Below are 14,680 nucleotides of genomic sequence, written 5' to 3' on the forward strand. Positions count from 1 at the left end.
TACAAACCACAGGGTGGGAATCGAGGATCGGGCAGGCGATACGCTGTCTTGTACACCCAACAGGGGAAGGGAAGCTGCAATATTTTGCTTTGACCTTTGCCTTCCTTGAGTTCTACTTTTGTCTTTAGTATTCTTAACAATATATATCTATTTTTTTTTTAGTGTTGAGAGTAAAGCTTTTCAGCTCTAAGGCTTCCAAAAGGACCCAAGAGTGGCTTAGTAATGAGGAAATAATAGCAATTTTTAATCCCTTTTAGCTGCTCTGTGTATTTAAATCATACTCAGGATGTGTTTTCCAGCATTGTACACAGATAAAAGGGAAAGATCTTTTCTTTAGTTTTTAAGTGAAAGCTGAAATGCATAAGGAGTTGTTGAGGAAGCATAAGAAAAAGGCTAAATATCGCTATTCAGATCAGAAATGTGGGAGCAGTGCTGCTGGTTCTAAGAAGATTGCAATATGGAGATAACTTTCCTGATAGTTCTGCTGTTTTATACAAAATCAGACAGGGTTTTTTGGTTGCATTTTACAACCAATTTTAACAATGTTAAGTATATTTCTTTGGTTTACAGTATTTCCTGATTTGGGAAGCCAGTAGAGACGTGTTTTCAAAGTAACACTAGGAGTACTAAGGGCTGGACAGGCAGAGCACTTTGTTAGTTCAACACTCATTGTTTTGTAGTGCTGCTGGTGTGAGAGAGAAAAACAAATTGTCTTTTGTGACTGCAGTTTCTGTGTTCTGGTAGAGTCTCTCTGAGACCAAGCAGCTCTCTGCTGAAGATGAAAAAGGACAACGCAGAGCAATTCCTTTTTTCTTTTTTTTTTTTTTTTTTTTTTTTTTTGTCTTTCTCCTCTCTTGACTTCTTCCTCTCTTGTCCTGCTTTTCTTGTTGGGCACGAGTGGGTTGACAGAAATAGTGTCTAGTTGGATCAAAAGGATTGGTAGAGGTCATGTTATTGAAATCACATTTCCCTTTTTAAAAAAGGGATTAGAATTGTGTTGATGGTTTGGCTGCAAAGGTTTTCAGCTTTTTTTTTTCTTTTTCCAAGGTTAAATTGAGTAAACTGGGGGAAGCTAATTGTGTGTGTTCAGTGTTAGTGCAGACACAGTTAACCGGCCCTGGAATTCCCTTTGGTGCTTGGAGGGAATTTTGGCATGAACACCTACTTCTTCCTTGAGCTGGAACTGAGGAGGGGGTCAGTGTTGCACCTGATAGGGGTGTTCAGTGGGAAGAGGAAGAAAGGAAACATGTCACAAAGGTGAGATACCTGCATTCAGACACTTTAGTAAAGCAGTGCTCTGGTTTTGATTTCTCATTTGTGGATATTGGAGATAGCATTAAGATCTTTCCTGATTTTGCTCCAAGTGTAATTGTTCCATTGATGAGTATGTTTGCCTTATTCCTTCAAATCTTCACTTTGTAACTGCTCTTTCCCCTTTTTCTTCCAGGATGTCACACTGGCTTAGGTCCATGAAGACTACCCTGGTGTCAAGCTCGCTCTGACTTGCCTCCAATTCTCAGGAGCAAAGCTGCAGTTAAGAGAGTAAGTTAAAATCCACTCACAGAATCCCCTGAAGGAAATGAAGACTTTAATTAGTGCCCTCTCCTTTGCATGACAGTCTCTGATACATTTCTTCCTTCAGAGTGGCTTGGTCCATGACAGCAGGCTATCAGTGATAGAGAAAGGGAAATCCGAAAGAGTGGAGTCACTTTGAAAATGTAGCGAAAAGTTAATGAATAGAGCACTTACAGGGAAAATACCGATGCAGGCTGTGTCAGGTAAGCACTTTAAAAGTGAAAAGTGCCCCCCTGTTGGTTTGTTCTCCTTTTAACTGATCGCTTTGAAAATCTAATTGGAATCCCAGTTGAACTACCGTGATAAAATATGTTTTTGATAGATAAAATAGAAATAATACACATTTAGCAATTGGGAGTGTTGCTGGAAATAGTAGGTGCATGTAGAAATGAACACAGATTCCCATTTCTTGTTTCATCCTAAGGGCAAAGTACCCTTGATGCAAAGCCCGGGGGACCTATATAGTCATTAGCAGATGGAGGGGGACATTAATCTTCTACCCACAAATCTGCCCCAGCACATAAAGCAGGGAGTGTCTCTGTTGTGAGGATTGCTAGAGGATGTATTAAACATGGTAGTATAGCTTATAATCACAGTGCCAGCCACTCTCGCTGTTCATTGCTGTGTTTTCTTGGTGCCTTGTGTCTCTAGATTTCACTTTTTCTATCTGTGTATAATGGCATAGTGACAGTGTTTCTCCTTCTTGAGATGTTGGCAGAAGCTTCTTCCAACACTCTTAAAATCTCTCTCTTGCTGTAAGCACTAGAGTATGTTAGGATATACTTTAAGTACTTTTTTTTTTTGTGCTTAGGGAGAAATGTATGATCTTTCTGTGTCATTCAGTCTTTCTCATTTGGCAGTGAGCTAGGAGACAGACATGGTTAATGAGGTATCTCAGCAGCACATTTTTATGGGAGCTTAGTTTAAGGTTAGGAGTATGTCCAGTCTCCAAACTGCCTAGTGAGCATTCTGTATTTGGAAACAAATGCCAGCTGGCAGTGGTTAAGGAGTGCATGCTTATTCTGCTCGTGATAGCCAAAACATGCTCCCTGCTGTGTGCTTTTGGCAGCTTTGCACTGGCAATATGTCTCAAATGCCAGTTGCATGTCCTCCTTTCTTCCTCATAAGTGTGTCCCATAAGGCATGATTTAGCCTAAATAACAATGTGCCTCTGTTAAACTTGGTAACATACGGAAAGAGAGAGACTGCTTGTTTTAAAAAAATCAAGGCATTTCTGAAACACTTGTAGTACATTATTTCCTCAGTGGAAATAAAAAGATGGTTATCATGTCTTCCTATACTCAGTAGCAAATTTGCCTTAAATTCCTGAAGATTTGATGATTTTTGTCACACCAATTCTTAGGCATACTACACTGAAAATTTTGTGCAGTTTATTCTGAGCTAGATGACTGGTTGGAATTTCAGTTCTAAAGTGGCTGCATATTAAGTTTATTTGAAGCTCTAACTTTCCTTATCTGGTCAATGTATTAATTAAATTGATGGTCAAATTAATCACATTAGTTTGCAGGCTGCACATAATCATCACCTCTTCTATTTCTTCATATTTGTTGAATTGTTTTATATCGATTAATATCTAGAATAAGTGTTATATTTTATTGAAAAGATACCTTACATGTAGGCAGCCTGACTTTTAAGTGAAGTGTTGCAAATATGCTTAGCAGAATTATTTGAAGCAGTTCATGAGTTGTGGTACCTTGGATACAGGTTTTTAAGAATATGAAAGTAAGTAAATCCAGTCTGTATTTCTCTATCATTTTAATCTCCAGTAACAGTATAACAGGTTAAAACAGTCACACTTAAAAAAAAAAAATCAAACCAAAACACTGAAGCTTTTCAATTCAGTACTCAAACAACTGCATTTAAGGTCAAGTCAGCTGTAGGGTGAGTAACCTGTGCTTAGAAGGTGAGTTCAGAAATACTTAAGTATTCAAGCTTGTAATGGCTTTTTCTTTGAGACAATCTCTCACCTGCTTTGTTTGCAGCAGAGCTTGATGTTTGGCAAGATGATAGTTCTCAAACAATTTAAATGCCTTTTTGTTTTCTAAATCAATGACATTCTGTTGAGATCTGATAAGATATGGAAATTTTAAAATTAGATTGTCTTCTCTAACCTGTGTTCATTAGAAAAAAAAAGTTGTCTAAAATCGTGAGCATTCCCGAAGCTGGGATCCCACAACCGCTAAAGAAGGGGGAGGAACAGTACCCATTGGAAAATGCTAGGGTTTTGGTTATCGTGCTTCCACTTGCTTGTTGAAGCCTGCCTTTAGTAAGTGATTTAGTGCTCCTGTTGTCCACTCTGCTCACAGTAAGAACAATCTGTGTTTCCCAGGCAGGAGATAAAAAAGAGAGCCTTACCGTGACCTGTTCCTCAAACCCATAAGCTTACGTCAGCAGCCTGATACCACTGTCACATAGCTTTCCGTCTCTGTGGTGAGAAGAACTCAATTCAATTGCTTTCAACAACTGATCTAAAGTGGTGCAGGTTTCCTTGTCAGTTCTTTCTAACATCCATCATCCAACTATATCCTGGATATCCAAGGGCATGGGCCCATATGCTCAGGTACCTGAATACTTTCGTGGCTATCTGTGCTACAGTGAAGTTGAGAATCAAATCTTGCTATGATCTGTGTTGAAGAAGCACTACTGCACATTCCTTAACTTATTCATGCTCTAAAAACCCCTTGGGTATGACATGCAAAAAAGGTATTTTAGAAAGTAGGTTGCAAAATCAAAGCCTCAGAAGTTTTGAAATGTCAGATTTTTGTTGTTTTCTTCCATGCCTGTAACTGATGCAGGAATATAGATCTTGCAACTGTAATTGCATTGTATCCTAACTATTGGTCATCTGACTTGGATAATTGTTGCATTAAAAGACTGAGTGTGGCATGGTCATGGTATTAAGTGAATAGCAGAGTGGCATTTGTGTATGAGGAAAAATAGTGTTCACAGAAGAATGATCATAGAGTTCAATGCTAAGTTATTATATACTTGTAGAAGATAAACAGAATTGGTTCAACAGAGTTTAAATTCCATGTCAGCTAAATATGTTTGCATTATATAAACTTAATGCAGATTCAGACCTGTAATAAGTAAGCATGTGTCACATGATTGATTTCAGTGAAGTTTCTCCCATTTATGCTGGTGTTGAATTCTGCCTCTAGTCAAAAAGAAGTTTTCTAAAAGTTCTGCCAACACAGTTTTGTCTTGGAACAGCTTTGAGGCTTGCCAGCAGTGTTATTTCTTCTGCGTTGTAGGAGCAGCTCTAGTTACATGCCAAACTATGGTCTTATTTTTAAACTGAAAAATAAATGAAACTTATGTAGAAATGGAAACTTTGTTGAATGCCAGATTCTGACCACGTTGCTCCCATTGGAACCACTAGGACCGCTTTTGCAATCTGCTCTGTCTTTATAGCATTAAGAGGTATTTCACAATGTGGGAAATACTGGAAAAAGTGAGTGCAAGAAAGGCAGGAAATCTGCCAAAGTCCATGTCTTTTTTTAAAAGAGTTATTATAACCTACTTTCTGAGATGTGTTGTATGCAGATATCAAATTTAACCACACTTCAGTTATGGCCAGCCAGCCTCCATTTCAAAAGTGTTATTCTATAGAGAAGAGGCAGATTGAAAAATCTGTGTAGCTAAATATTTTCAACATAATAATAACTTCATTATTTTGGCCTTTTTTCCTAATATAGTAAGACTTATGAGTTGGAGGCTCTATCTGTCAGGCTTCTTTTCTTCCCATTTTCCTTAATTTTTAGACTTTTTGTCCAATGTAACCAGAATTTTAAAAAATTAATTCCAGTAAGATAGGAGTTAAAACAGATGGAGGGGTTTGGGAAGGACTCAAAAGAGTACTCAAGAAGAGATTGATTTACTTTGAGTGTCTTCCTCAGAAACTAACCCTAGTTAAAAAGACCCAGATGTTTTGCCTCCAGCAGCGTGCAAGCAGTCAAATCCATTGAGGGCTTTGAGAAGAGGCTTTAGTAATTTTGGGTAGTCATTGACTTTCAGCTTGTGTGAAAAGGATAGAACAGGTATGTAATCTTTATCATTCCACCACAAAAGGAAGGCAGAAATTTGCATTATTAGTCCAGAAGGCTTTGAGTGGATTGCACCTAGAGTCTCAACATGGTCTTGAGCTGAAGTCTTCAGAGCAGTTACAGAGGTACGTATAATCAAGCTGAGCTCTGTGAATATGGTGAATACTAAGGGAGACAGCAGTTACCATTTTGAAAGTATGTTCAGCCAGGTAGTACAAATTAGCAAGAAGTCTAGTAATACCTGAAATATTTACTAGTTTTGATAGCTGAACAGTTATTTTTGATATACCACTAGACAGCTGTGGTCCTGCTAAGCTATGGCTTAAGGATAACTTAGCACAATTCCTCGTGTGTTTGAGAGCAAGTTATTTGTGGACCAGTGCAGCTGGGTGGTGTTACACTGTTGGCAGTCAGGATTTTTATCACCACTTCTCAATGATGATTCATGAATAGCATTATTAGCAGTGTATCTGCTAGGGAATGCAAAGTATTTGAGGCTGAAGTTCTTGATTCATAGGATTACAACACAGAGGCTGGTCGGATGAACTGTCTTTCTGACCCTGTTCTTTCTTGATATTGGACTTTTGATCAGATTGTAATACGTAGAACAAAAGCTCTTATATGAGGAACTGAATTCACCTTGGGTGATGCATAGTCCTTTTTAGATTGGAAAATGGGTGTGATGGATTTCTGTTCTGAGCAGATAGGCTCTTAGCTCAATGACAGATTTTTATGTATAGGCCTCCTACTTTGTACGTTTACACTGCTTTTGGGGTGGAGCTGTAGTACTACTACTTGCAATTGTCTAATATTTGCTACTATTATCTCAGTTCTTAAGACAGATCTTCATTTTGTATCTAAAGGGAGTTAATGATTGTCTTCTGTAGGCTTTTTGGCAGGGCATGGTCAGCTGTGGGGTTCTTTGACTGTAGTAATCTCGTTGGCAAAAGATGTAACTTACCATAAATTGGATTTCCTTTTACTGAAGCCTGAAATGACCTGTATATTTGAATTCCAGAAAGAAGATGAAGATTAAGGGCGTAAAAAGGCAGTTAGATGCTACACCTCCACTGACTGTATTTGGTGCATAACTCCTATTTGTGTCGTTGCAAATCTTCATTTTTACTTGGTATATATGGTGGGTGTTTAAGGAGGCAGCAAAGAAGCTACTTTCTGCTACTTGATTCTGTAATTATAAATACACTGACTTTGAGATGAGAAACATCAGACAATAAGTCTTGGTGATGGTTAAGTTAATTCACTTTTAGAAGTTCAATAATTCATCTCAGAAGTGTCAGCAGCTGGGTCTTGTTAATGGTAAGCCTTTCATTTCTGTTTAATCAATTGTGAATAATAGAATCCTTCAGAGAAAAATGATGAAGTAAGCATTGATTTCCAAATTGTGTGTCTGATATTGGAGCATTAATAAAATCTGGAGCAAGCAGGCAACTAGGACCTCATACACTCTGATCACCTAAGTAGTAATCAGAGAAAAATCAATGATTTTTGTGTATGATGCGAGATCTGTTAACATTTCATCTGTCGCCATTCATCATTGTGTCTATAATTTCACTTTCATAATTGTTTTGATTTTTTGCTGCTTAATAGTATGCATTGAATCAAGCATTTGCTGTCAAGGTTTTGTGAAACAAAAGTGGCATTGCTATGTTGTCTACTATTTATTAACTGTCTCTCATTATTTTAGGGCTTTCTATAGCAATGGTCAGATTAATGCCTATGTATTTTCAAATGAGGTTAAATCTTCTTAGAGGGATTCCAAGCAGGCTTCATAGAGTCTTCTGTTACTTCCTCTTTCTAAGCTGTGAGGAGCTGTGTTGCTCATTTGAAAGTAGTCACGTTCTGTCTCGCAGGGCTGTTATGAACACCTCCAGTAATCATGGTAAAACTCTATCCAAGAGAAACAGTTGTAGAGAATGTCTTCAGAACAGTCAGATTCCTGGCGTGGCTTCCTCTGCAACATCTTCCTTGGACTGTTCCTCAGCTACAGCTTCTGGCTCTGTGCTTTGTTACAGGCTGTCTTGTGGTGTTGTGGAGGGCTGTCACTTTCTGGATGTGTCAGAGGAGGAGATCGATGGCCAGATTCTGGCCTTTGGTGGCTTTAATACAGAGGACAAAAATTTTGGTAACGAGAGCATCAGTGAGTGATCTGAGAGGGAGTAGGTGATGGTAGAACATCTCACCAAGGCATGGGAGGCCACAGGCTTTTGTGGATGGGATACCTGTATGACTTGCACTTTCAGCCTCAGAGTCAGTGAATTTTTGTAATATGGTGTGAAGGTTACAGATTTGTGGGTGTGAGGTGTGGTGTTTTGGTTTTTTTTTTGTGGTTTTTTTTTTTTTTTTAATTCTTATTGAAGGCTGAGTTCACTAGTTTTGTTTAGAGCTGCTAGGCACTGGGTTTTTCTGTCCAGTATTGAGCTTACCAGCGATCCCATTTTGTTTAAAGCTATATTGAATTTGTATGGAAAACCACAGAGAATCAAATCTGCTTCCTGTTGAAGTCAGTCGGAGTTTAGGCTAAAACTGGACCTGGATTTGGCCCATAAAGCATAGCAGGAAAATTTAACAGTTATAATAAAACTCTTAAGGCAAATAAAATGTTCTAGCAGGTGTTCATAAATGTGCTTTATGCTCATAGACTCTGTTAAATGTTAATACTGGGGTCCTGCAGAATCTGCGCATAAGGACTGCGCGGTGAAGGAAGCAAATGTCTGTTAAATGTGCTGTGCAATATTGTAGCAAAGGTGGGTGGCAGTGCAAAGCCACGCTACCTATTAGACTGAAATATGAAAGCTGTTAGAGATTCTGCTGAATTTTCATTTTGTGAGGGAGTAGTTTTCGAGAGAAAACATACTGTATGAAAAAAGCCATGTGTTGTGCAAAACTAGAAGCGTCTTTGTCAGTGCATGCAGTTTTCTGGGATGTACCCAGAGCTTATTAGGGACAACTGCTAACATACTGTATTAAGAATAATTTTAAAATAAGGCAATACTTGCGGGGCAAATAATACCTGAAAAGCAGTTTTATTTTTTTTTGTATATTTAATTTTGCTTGAATTGGTTTTTTTCATGCCTTAGATGAACCCACAGGCAGAAGTTCTAACATGACCCTAAACAGGTTTCGAGGATAATAGGCATTGGCAGAATTTTATATTTAGATCCCTGTTTTGTGCTAACTCTTAATATTTTTTTAATCTGTCACTTCACCATCAAAGAATTTCTTCATCAAAGCACAGTGAGGTCCATTTTAGATTTCCAGGAGATTTCTGGCTTCTAGTGGAAGCATTTGTTGGCTTTTCCAGCAGGTTTTGCAGCATGCCCTGAAAGGTGGTAGCTTGTGCTGGCTTCGTTTCTTCTAGCAGTTAATTTCATTAGGATTCTGGTCAAACCCATGGGACAAAAAAAATATCTGTGTGTACTGAACAGTTCCTAAAATGACACCATGAATGCAGCCGTCATTGTTAGAATGTGTTTTGTTGGTGTTTGATTAATTGACTGAGTTATCATCTCATCAATGCTCAGTCATTGTGTTGCAGGATAAAAGCAACCACGTATTACAAAGATACTCTCTTTCCCAGTTAACTTCTTAATTTTCTGTGTTAAAAGAGAATGCATTAGCTTGGAAAACACTTAAGATGGCTGAGTGAGGGGAGGTCTTTCACATGACATTTAGATCTATCAAGTTACAAGCATCGCAGCTGCCCTTGTATCACACGCAGCTGTCAGAATGTCCACATAATGTCAGAAAGGCTCCTCCACTGTTGCCTTGGTCTTGTCCTCAAGTGTCTGTTCCCTGCAGTGGCAGTGCTGGCATTTTTTTTAGCTGATGAGGACGAGGGTGACTCAGAAATCTTGCTTCATTCTACCTTGTTGTAAAAAGGATTGAAGCATGCACTTACGAGCTTACACAGTGGATTCTCTTCGCTTACTTCCCAAACAAAGTTGCAGGGCTACCAAGGTGATGAGACCTCTTAGCTTACTCCTCTGTAGTAGTGCTGCGCTGGTGTGCTTATGAATTTCCAAAGCAAGGCTGAGAATCATCATCAGATAGCAGACTGGGAGCTCCAACACATAGTAAGACTCTCTTTTCTTGTAATCCTTCTAGGACAAGGAGGCCTAGTAGAGAAAGGAAGGGGCGGGGGGGAAGACTAGGAACTGTTTTTAATCAAGTGGAAAATAAAGCGGTACTTCTCTTGTAAGTTGTGGCACTTCTAGAATAGTGATATTCATGCAGAACTTTTAATCCCTGCAGTACATTACAAATGCATTGTATGAGAATTAAATGTTAATTGAGGCCATTATTTTATGAGTGGGCTATTTATATAGTAAAGTTATTTGAAGTAATGGGCCATGAATGCATTTTGTTTATTAACTTCACTAGTGCTCATTCTTCTATATCTTCTTTTTATCACAGAGCAGTAGTTCTGAAATGAAAGGCTCTCCAATGACACTAAGACCTGCAATATATAAGGCATGTTACTTATAAATAGCGTTGTTTTGTTGATTTCAAGATACCCAACAGCATACAGTCAAAGCCTTTGGATGATTGAGCTTTCAAGTGACTTTCCATCTGAGAAGAAACTAAAAATACAGAAGAAAAGGATATTTTTTTTTCCTTTGTTTAAAACTTACTTGATTCAGGTACTTAAATGGTCTCCTCCATTTTGAAGATGGGAAGCTGGGGTAAAGAAAATTATTTACTTTGTCTGGGTTTATGAAGGGAAGTCTGACAGACAAAGAAGTTAAACTGGGATCCTCTAAATGTCAGGCCACCTTCACAACTACTAGAATATCCTTCCTTTATTTTTTAAAATGTCTGTCTGAAATGTATAGTGAAGCTTAGATTTTATTGGATTTCTGTATGACAACTGCTTTGTGGCCCTGAGGGTGTGAATACCCACACTTTGTACATATTCATCACTATTTGAAGTTGAGAGTACCGTATCTGTTATTAAATCTGGAAGAAAGACAGTGTCAAGCCAACATAGTTGTAATAATATTTTGAATTTCCTTCTCTAATTGTTTAATGGAATTAATATGAACATTTTTGTTATAAAGTTGGACAGCTGCAGCAGGATGTGATTTAGCTGGCTCTTCTTTTGATGCATTCTGGCAAACTTTACAATATGCAATGTTATAGAAGTCCCATTTATCTGTCATGTAGCTTTCCCGCACTTCCTTCATCTCCAGTTATTTATCCATTGTATTTTTAAAAGGCCGAGTTCAAATTGCTCCTCAGTTCTTGGTTATGATAAAATGCACTGCAAAACAAAAACCTTGCATGCTGCCTTCCCTCTCATGAAAGATGCTGGGACTTGCGTGTGAGCGGTGTTTACCTGACGAACTGCAGCATTAAGGGATGTAGTGTATAACTATACTACCTGTCTGTTCATCATACCTTATCATGATATTTTGTACGTACTGAGAGACCATTTTTGCAGTTCAATCTTTTGCTTGTTGCGTCCAAATTCAGTTTAGAATACTTTTATCTAAGTAAAGAAAATGTTGGGAAGTTGCCTACAGATCCATGCTGAACTCTCATTCTTTAATAGAAACTGTGGTTTTTTTTTTTTCCTGGCCTCCTATGTGCTTAGGAAATTCTGTAAGCATTTATCGTTCTGTTGATGTATTACAGTACATTTAGACTCTGGACTTTTCAGCATTGCCAAAGGAACGCAGGAGAAAGCCAGCTATTTGTAAGGGGAGAGTATTGTATTTATATAATAATTGTATGCTAATAATATAGAGAGAGTATTTGACAACTTAATGAGGTTTAAATACCATTGGGTTGACCTGGCAATCTGTAGTGCTCAGCGCAACATGGCCATTACCTCGCAAGCATTGTTTTGTGCAGTTCTGGAGGCAGCAGCTAGGAGAGCCACCCTCACAGCGAGCTCCTGGTGAAACTGGTTGCTGTGTGTGCCAGCGGGACTGTGCCAAGGCTTGAATTCTGCTTCTACAGCTGGGACTCTAATCAGTTACAAAATTGAGTATTGTCTATTCTCTTATAAGGCGCTACTTTCTACCCCATGGTAATTGTGTGGTGTCCAGACTTGCTTAGTTGGGAAAGCCTACAGGGCTTTTGCAGGCCACTAGGTTCAGAGTCTGGAGACAGCTGGCCATAGCACGCAAAGAACTGTGACAAATGGTAACTTGAAAAAACCTACACATGTGAGAGTCCTGAATCAAGTCAAGATTAAAGTAATTTATTCTGGATGATTTTAACAAAAAGACAGCTTGTATCATTTTAAAAAGAATACCTTATAAACTCATCTTCTAAAGATAAAAGCTATCAAGGCCCCAGATACCAATTACTGCGGTTTCTCAATGTGCTTGTGTGTTTTAGTTGTGCATTTATTAAATATTTAGAAGTTCAACTGTAGATATTTTTAATCAAAATCAGAATTTTCTCACAAAATGGGTGATTACATCATTTGCACATTTATATTGTAAGACATTTTAACGATATAAGCATTTTTTCATTTAGACAGCAACCATAATAAATTGAAATAAAATTCAGCCTTGATTGATGTTCTATGTGTCATGTACAGGGCAAGTCCCATCTATTAAATGTGGTTTGCCAAGGCAGCAATATTAGTAGCATTTGAATGTTTTTCTTAAGGAGAAAAATGGTCAGCAACATCAATACCGTCTGCTCCAAAGACCATGGTAAATGGAAACTGCCTGCAGCACATTTGAATTCCTCACTGTGTTTGGGATGAAGGTACGATGCAGGCAGTGAGATTTTTTTTTTTTTTTTCCTAAATTAGGAAAGACTATTACAGTTCTTAGGATGAAAGAGAGAGGCTGATTACAACATAATGGAGTGTACCATATTCATCTCTTTGAAATATGACCTCACTCGGCCTTTTCCATTTTACAATCGATTCTCTCATTCCCTTAATGAACCTGTGCGTTCATGAGTCTTCCTTGGAAGTATGCACATGAAGTATTACAGTAGCAGAGAGTAATTGTCTGACAAGCAAGTGCAAGTAAAGTGTCTCTCTTGTAGTCTTGTTCAATAACATTATGGACCATTAATGCATTGCATCAGGTTCCATATTGTTTTGTTAAAAATTATGCAACCATGTTTCTTTTGGTTGTTCATAGTTTTTCTAAAATGGTGGCTTCAGAAGACTGTTTCAACATCATCTGGCTTTGTTCCTTTGCAGAACACTACACATGTGTAAGAGATGAGCTATCAGAAAGGTACTCTTAGAAAGTCAGTGCTCTGTTACCGGGTACTGAAATTGAATAAACTGTAGCATTATGTTGAAGGAAGAGAGGAAGGGCTCTTTGTGAAGAAAAATGTATAAAGTTATGTAGATAATTGCTGGAGGTACCATCATTTGGAATATGTGCTTTTTTTTAAAGGATCAAATACCTAGTATGTGACTTTTGTATCTCTTAGCTTCTTTTGGCTATTGATGTGATTAGATGTAATAAGAGAATACGGTTAATTATTATATTGTATTTTTTTATTTATATCTATTTGTATGTTTGTCTTTATGTGTATTTTTGGATGTATTTTAAATATGAATATAGATTGTTTATGTAACTATAAACTGATATGTATTGTATATAACCATAACTAATATAGAAACTATGTCTAGATTATTTAAATAAGTATATGAGTGTATGTGTGTAGCTTTATTATCGACCCATACCTGGTAACTGGCCATTAACCTTCGCAACTTGCTGCAGAATACAAAGCCACCCACTAGGTGATACTCACAAATATAGGACAACCTGCAGAATCCAGAATCAGACTACAAGCACAGAGCTCACTGTGGTCACCACTGGGAAATCAGGGGAGCAGAGAATGTGGGACAGACTCCTGTGTACCCCAATCTCTCTATAGTCACAGAGCTGCCAAGAAGGCTGAGCCTTACTAGGAACTACCTAGGTGTGTTGGCAAAACCTTATGGAAGGACGTTGAGGCTAAGACACAAGCAGAATAAACCAAACAGAGAAAATTTGCAGAAGCCGGAAAACCTTTGTAATGACAATTTCATTGAAATATGAAGCATTTGATGTATCACCACCAGCACTGATTTGATACAAATGACCATGAAATAAAGATTGAGCTTGGAGGGAAGCAACACTACTCTCTGTCACGTCAAAAAGATAATTCATCATGTCAGAAAGCAGCATTTCCTTTCGATTAGGCCAAAGTCCTAAAGTGTGAAAATTGTCTTGAATAGCAGACCTGTTCTGAGCATGAACCGTTGCTCAGGACCAGAGATAAGTAATAAGTAAAAGTAAGGTTAATTTTATAAAACATCAGATAGAAAATAATCCTCAAGTTTTTTATCGCATTAGGCCCATTAACAGTTTTTTATCACTTCAGAAGAAAAAATACCTTTGCTCTTCTTTTTAAGTCATATCTTTCAGTTTTGATGAACATTTTGTTCTGAGCAGTATGATCCAAATTTTATTTGTTGTAAACGTGTTAGTGATTGCTTTTTGACTTTACCTATCTCACTTAACCTGCTCTGTAGGACTATGGATCTTGTTAGTTTTTAGCTGCTTCTTTAGTTTGGATTAATGTAGCTGACTCCATGCGGGTGGAATAAACTTTTCCACTAAAAAAGGAAAAACTTATTTGGAAACGCTGCATCCTTGTTATTGTTGTTTGTTTTGTTAAAGAAACCTACAGTATGCTGTCAGGATGTTTCAGTGTGGTAGGGAGTTCATCTGTAATATCAGGATTCAGCTGAAAACTGACAGTTGGGGGATGGGAGTGTTTTGGTTTTTAAATGTGAAAAAGAAAACCCATGCTAACACATTTGGCTTTTTTGTTACCTGGGAAGTTGTGGCCAGGGTGGTACAAAATGTGATCAATTTAATCTGATGAGATGTTGCCAATAAAGACGTTAAACTGGGCCAGTCCCAATACTGACCCCTGAGGAATACCACTCATCACCAGTCTCCGCTTGGATGTTGAGCCATTGACCACAGCTCTTTGAATGCAGCCACCTAGCCAATTCCTTGTTCACTGAGTGGTCTATCTGTCAA

General features: G+C 38.0%; 1 protein-coding gene across 1 annotated transcript in view; it reads left to right on the forward strand.

The window, feature by feature from the left end:
• The first annotated feature begins 1,445 nt into the window (after nucleotides 1–1,445).
• The window catches only part of RARB (retinoic acid receptor beta), a 323,548-nt gene continuing 310,313 nt past the window's right edge, over nucleotides 1,446–14,680 (forward strand). The window contains exon 1 of the mRNA XM_086742686.1: nucleotides 1,446–1,542. The gene's annotated coding sequence lies outside the window, so the exon portion shown is untranslated. The remainder of the gene's footprint in view (nucleotides 1,543–14,680) is intronic.

This window comes from Chlamydotis macqueenii, chromosome 2 (assembly GCF_036417535.1).
Source record: "Chlamydotis macqueenii isolate bChlMac1 chromosome 2, bChlMac1.mat, whole genome shotgun sequence".
NCBI lineage: Eukaryota > Metazoa > Chordata > Aves > Otidiformes > Otididae > Chlamydotis > Chlamydotis macqueenii.